This window comes from Achroia grisella, unplaced genomic scaffold (assembly GCF_030625045.1).
Source record: "Achroia grisella isolate CSIRO2021 unplaced genomic scaffold, CSIRO_AGI_Agris_v1 utg3288, whole genome shotgun sequence".
NCBI classification, from domain to species: Eukaryota; Metazoa; Arthropoda; class Insecta; order Lepidoptera; family Pyralidae; genus Achroia; species Achroia grisella.
This window is the reverse complement of record NW_026712800.1, coordinates 107,379-114,800: the sequence shown is the minus strand read 5'-3', so window position 1 is coordinate 114,800 and position 7,422 is coordinate 107,379.

Sequence of the window (7,422 nt, the reverse complement as noted above, 5' to 3'; positions counted from 1 at the left end):
TAATCCTAATAATTACCATAAACGTTACACAATTGACGACAATATCGACAAACAGACAAAAACAATTACATAGGGACGAAATATAGAACCTTCTACTTTTTATAACGCAGAGTACAAAGTAAGATATTATATATATATTCAGTTAAAAGTCTATATTTATATATATATTATGTTTTTTTGGAATTATATAAACGTCAATATTCGCAACACAGTTTAATACTTCGATAAATGTCATCCTTCTCCATTAATTTTGCAGACATATTTCTATTACAAAAATAAATAAATTGCACCATTGCAATGCAATTACAATCAGGTCACTGTTTGTCACTCACAGGAGAATTAATAAAAATAACACTAATTGGTCTCCCATCCATCTCTCGCTATTGAAAGTTTTGATTGTATTGAGTGCGCCACTATATTGTTTTTTTTGCATGTCCCATTACGAAGGATACAAAAAAAGTTATACAGAAAAGTAATAAGCATATCTGTCTTTACATTATTACCATTATTTTAAAATACTGATAACTTTCATCTGTTTTGTGTAGATAGTCATGTATACTAAAAGATATATAATTTTTAATTATACTAATAATCAGAAATATTAATACTTACGAGGACAATTAACTTCCTCAATATTCATAATTTAATTTAATTTCAATTTTGTAAAGCTAATAAATTTGATTCTCGAGCTCAAAATTTATTTTATTACTTAATTTATATTAACAGAAATTATTTTGTAAAATTGCAATATTTCTTTATTGTTTCAATTTTCTTCATAAAATTTTACAAAACTTTAACAAAATCATTATCTGCATACTTCAAATAATTATCTCCCTTAAAAAATGACGACCTTAATTGTGTCAAAATTAGCAACGGAATAATTAATAATTACTTAAATTGCCCCAGAATTGTAATTTTAAAGTCGGTTCTAAATACAAATTCAGTTATAGTTACGTAGTATTGATTGATTATTCACACTGATTAATTACAACATAGCAATATAGGTGCTGACTTTTATCTTCTTCATAACCCATTACTTATAAAAAGTGGCTATTTGTTGGCTAACTTAATGGCAGCAAAGTGGCTTGATATATGATTTCAGTCACTGACAGAGTTAGGGTGTACTGTATTACATACTATTTTATCCCTAATTTGGTATAAGACGCGAACAGATTAATATCAATGTATTAGGAGAATAGAGTTCAAAGTTTATTTTTTATAATATATAAACCCGAAAAACAAGATAGTTGTTTGTTAAATCTAATAACAAGTTACGTCTTATTTATATATATTTTAATTATTACTATTATTATTTCATTATAAAAATAGATTATAATGAAAGTAATAATAGTTGGTGTTAATTAATTAATTTTGTCAATAAAGACTTATCAATTTGTTCATTATAATTTTATTTCTAAACACTACTATACTAAATCTATACTTTAATTAAAAAATATACGTATTTATTATAAAACGATTAACAAAACATTAAAGATTAAAATTAATAAATAATGAAGAATGGAAACTAGTATAATTGCTGTAGATAAAATGTATTATTAATAAATTTTAGTTTGCTGTAATAAACATTTAAAATATAGAAATAAGATAAACCAATGGAGAAACATACCTGCATTCACAAAAATACAAAAGCTAAACCCACACGATATAAATACACAACTTCACTTTCCGTTGCAGCACTCCACTCGATCGCATTAGGTACTTTTGGGAGGACCGACAACCGCCCCGTACCGAGACCCAAAAGTGACTAAGGGTGGATTACCCTTAACATCAGATCTATTACAATTTAGTTTCACAAATTTGAATGTGTTATTACGATTTTAATTGCCATTTATAATCATTGTTCTTCTTAGATTGACGTGTAATATATTTTAATACAATTTTATTTTTAATAACGCAATAACGTAGAAACTGTCTCTCGACTTTTCTATAAACTGGTTGTCGAAAAAATGCAAAGTATGTGTAACATTTATTTAAGTGTCCTTTATATAAGAGAAAAGATTACTGATAATACCACTTATGTATTAACTTGTTCATCCTAACAATAAACATATATTTCATTCTATCAATAACAAACGTTACATGGAATATAAATATAACATGTATATCGGTATTATTAATAAGAAATTATAAATTACAAATGAAAATTAACGTAAATTGTCATTTTTCATGTACAACGTTTCATTGCCTACGCTCTACGGCGGCGTAGCATGTGCCGCCGTAGCATTATCCAGCGTAGCTTTACTACGTCGCAATACAATTATCGAGTTAGACTACCACTGGTCTAATGGATAATTTTAAACTCCCATTAAAGGAATATTATGATTCAATACTACCTTGATATCAGTAAAAAATATGATAATAATAACAATAATATAAATTTCAATGATATTATTGATATTTCTGTGAGTAGAAGGCGTACTAGTAATAAATAGTTGTCAAATTATAATAAATGTTATAAATAGATTCATTAAATACAAATTCCATGTACAGAAATATATATTACATCAAAGTCATATACAACCTTAGTCTATTGTATTTGAAATATTACAAATCTTTACTACTTAAATTGTATGCAGATTATTTCATACTCAAATAAATTAACTCTTAAACAATGCAAGTGAATCGTCATGTGACATATTTTATTACAATTTTTAGGCACCATTCCCATTGTTCATAACTGCGAAAACGCCATATTAATGTGATCCTTTGTTCACAACTATAGACTTGATTCGAATCTGAATTCAATGAGTGTAAAATAGTCCATCGAGATACGAAATTTCTTCAGTCTATCTATATTAATGTTATAAATGCGAAAGTTTGTCCATCGGTTTGTCTGTTGTAAAAGATAATAATCTTTTTACAAATAAATAGCTGGGCGGATCTTAGATGAAAATAGATACGTGAAAGAGTATAGATAATACGTGTATTTAAAATAAAAAAATTAAGAAGTACCAAGCAACAGTTGCTCCCGTCATTTAAACATAATTTTTTAAATGCATCATTAAAAATTTATATATTTGCAAGTAATGAGATATATTTGGAGACGGTGAAGTATATAATTTTTTTTCACCGGTCTCTATCAGCCGTCATATCTGAACTTACTTATACCTAATATGCATTTTTTCTCTTTTTTCTTTCATCCATCTTTACTCCAAATAACTGTTTCCATATGTATAAATACATAATATTTTGAAATATTAATGAATTATTTTTGTTTATTTGGAATGTATTGTACGTAGAATTCCGGAAAACGTAGCCATTTAAAAAAATATCCATCGTATATTGATTAAAACAACCCTGTAACAAAAGCTACATAAAGATTGTATAATTCATATTTATGGTTCCGTAGGTCCCTGAAAGTTTTAATGTATTATTAAGGAAATAACTGATTGTTGTCCATAGCTTTCCACGCGTTTTCATAATTCCATTATTTGCAGATGCTAACTCCATTATTATATTTTTTTTATATAATATACTGGTAGATTTTATCATGCGAAATTTATAACAGAGCATTTTTTTACCTTCTTTTTGGAGAAATATGACGAAATAAAAATACAATTTATAATAGTGAGAATAAGTCAATTCTTTTAATTTCGTTTTATCAGCTTCCACTCTCTTAAAATATAAAACATTCTGATACGTAAACCAACATGATGAATTTATATATATCGTCTCGGTTTTTATCATTTATCTACGGAACTCCATGAACGTTCGGCCGCAACGTGAGATAGATGTTTTATATTTTTTTTAATCCAAACTTCGCATGCATGTTTGATTGCAAAATCAGAACTATGAATTTTGCATTCAATTGTAACTTTCAGACATGTATAATATTGACGTGACCTGAGTACGTTATAAATTTTATCAAAATTCATTTTTTACAGTTCTTCAAATGATAGATTAACTGCTACACGCGACTTCGTCAGTTTTTTTTATAATATTACCTTTGTCCTATGGTTATATCATCTTTTCTGTAATTTAAGCAAGTGCATTTCCATATACTAACTAAATCTAATAGGAATGAAGATCATATCTTGAGGAAGGTGTTATATATGAATGTTGATGTAGGTTATAAGGGCAGGGGAAGACCGAATAAGAAATGGATGGACTGTGTGAAAGATGATACGGTAAGAAAGGGAGTAAATAACGAGATGACTGCGACCAGAGATGAATGAAAGATAAAAACATATTACGCCGACCCTCAAATAAATGGGATAAGAAAGAAGCAGATGATGATGATGATTTCTATGTACTAAGTCCTGCGGTTCTTATCTGTGTAATTAATTTGTACTTTGAGTAGATCCTTTAATTTTTTATGGATATATTTTCCTACATTTACATATAATTTATTAATTATTAACATATTCCTTATCTGAGAAATGATTGTTTCCCCATACAAACATACAATACCTATTTGATATCTTTTAAGTCTTACTTTCTCACCAATAAGAAGCATACGTCATATTCCTAGAATTCTTTTCCATCTCTTTAAAATAATAAACAAAATTTATTCAGTAATTTAGGCGAAACTACTATTACTACTACTATTATTACTAAATGGTAATGGTAACAGATAAGCAGAGTTTCTTCTATATGTCTATATACATATGTGTCATTGAACAGTCTGTAATTTGTTTTAACATCTTAAGTATTGATACAAACTTATTCCACAGTTATCACGACTACAGTTCTTAGTAGGGTACTCAGAGGCGTTATTTGATTCTGTTAATCAATGTCATTGAAACAAATACGAGTCAAAGACTGTATCTGTCCGTATTTCACTGAGCATATTAATTATATCCACCAGGAATGGGGCGGACCTATCACTGTCTATCGGATTAATGTGGTTTACATTATCATCGATCACTAAAGATCGAATCTATATACTAATATTATAAATTCGAGACTGTGTTTTTCTGTATGTTTATTACCTTTATACGACTAAACAGTTGAATGGAACATAATGGTTCTGGCATAATAATTATAATAATGTATCATAAAACGAACATACACTACCGTTTAACTAAGTAAGTTACAATAAATAATTAATATTCTATATGTATATATATAAAAAAGGTATTCAAGCTAAAATCCAATAAATGAATAAAATTAATATTTAATATATATATTCGTATATATTACCAGCAAAAATGGTGAGGTATTCAAGCAGACGATTTTGTATAATAATCAAAGAAATAATATAAAATCCACCTCAGTACCTATATTAAAAGGAATTAAAATATTTACATTATATGAATAATCAAAAATATTATGCAATCTAATAACAAATGATGTTTTGCTGACAGCGATTAATTTGAATAATTCGATTATAATTTTATGCAACATTCAGTAAAATTACAGTTGCTAATAAAAATTAATGTAAAATTGTTCCATCATTCAGACTGGGGATTTTAAATTGACCTCGTCACTCAACTAGGCCCAATTGTTCCTCGTAATTACGTCTTATTTACTTGGACGAGATTCTTCTATCAATCTATGTCGTGCCTTATAATTATTTTGCTTTGATCTAGCGTTACATGAGCCGTTTCATATTCGTTGTAATCAACTACTTCCTTAAATAAATTGATCAATATATTTTGTTACAACGAAATATTTTGTAGATATTGTTATAAATTCTGTGATCGTTATCTTATTGTTTCGACTACATTAATTTAATTAAGCTAAAGTAGAGATACTATTTTTTGTACTTATTCAAGATTACATCCAGACTTGTGTTATAAATGCGAAAGTGTCTCTCTATGTACCATTACATTTTCGAAACTACTATTACTGAACGGATCATAATGAAATTTAATGTGAAATTTGATTGTATCACATACTCGTAATTAGGATGGATATAAGATGAATCTGCTAAGAATTGTTTTTTTTTTAACATAAATAACAAAACCCAGGTTTTCTGTTACTATTCTAAAAAAAATTTAATTGTTTTCTTTTTTATAAAAAATTTAATTCTTTATAAAAATTCTAATTCAAATATAGTTATTTTCCCGTTTATTCAACTATAATTTACCTATATACGTAAAATATAACTTATTAGTAAAACATAACACATATTTTATTTAACAGTCCACTGGTACGCAGAATATTGATATAGGTTAATATTGATAGCTACACACTGTTTTACAGTTAATATATTTATAATTCATTATAAAAGCGCTTGATTTAACAATAATCCATCACTGCTACGATCAGCTGTTATGTTACAAACACCTAAATCGCTATAATACAACAAGATCTGATTTATTCGTCACGCATCTGCGCCTTTACAAAAAAACTTTTCCTTTTATTTATTCCTTTCGACGTTTCGACGACAAGTATTTACTTGGATCGTTTTATTGTCGTTTGGATGGAAACATTATTAGTAGCATACAATATATTTCCATTATTGAAATATTTATTAAAATTGAAATACTATACCTATATAATTAACAAGTGTGTCGGTCGGGCGATGAACGAGTTCAATCATTATGGGAATATCTAAATTAAAAGATAACAATATCCCATATCCGTTCTTGTGATACAATCTATCTTCATGCCAAATTTCAGTCAATTCTGTTCAGTAGTTTAGCCATGAAAATGTAACAAACATATAGACACACTCTGATAATGTAGCTTTCCATAAATGAACAAATTTTTTAAATCATTATCACTTCGTGAGTAAAGGATAGTTATTTTCTATCAATTATTATTACTGGAGGTCATAATGTATACGAAATTACGATCAACCATGGGAAAAAGGTATGTATATCTTAATATATTTTTAATAAAAATCAGAAAAATATTCAGTATAAGAACGTGCCAATATAAAAGATAGCTATTTGGAAGCTGTAACACGTGACAGTCATGCAGATGGGGTCTACATTGAGATCTACTGATGCTAATAAAATTTTATTTATTGCAATTCAATTTATTTCAGTCTCAGCGTCAGGTTTGAATCAGACTTAAACCAAATTATCCTTATTTCGCACAACATACATTTATATAATTTATATGTACCTACATATATCCTATTTTATTTATTTATTAATATATAATTAAATTTTGTTGTTTATTAGTAGTTCAAGTTTACCCCGGTATTGTGGTACTATGTTAACATGTCATTATTAATTATTAAACAAAATATATACTGTAATATAGTCTAATAAATATATACTGTAGTATAATGCGACACGTCCTAATGAAGATCATGTAATATAAAATTACATGTATAAAATTACGAACAAAAGAGGCGACAGTTACCATACACCATTAGTTGGGCCATCAGCATGTTTGCCAGTCTAATTACAGAAAAAAATGAACAGCATTACAGACATCACGTTATCACAATTTATAATATGCTCATTTGCTGTATCCCTTTGTATATAATATTAAACATCAAAT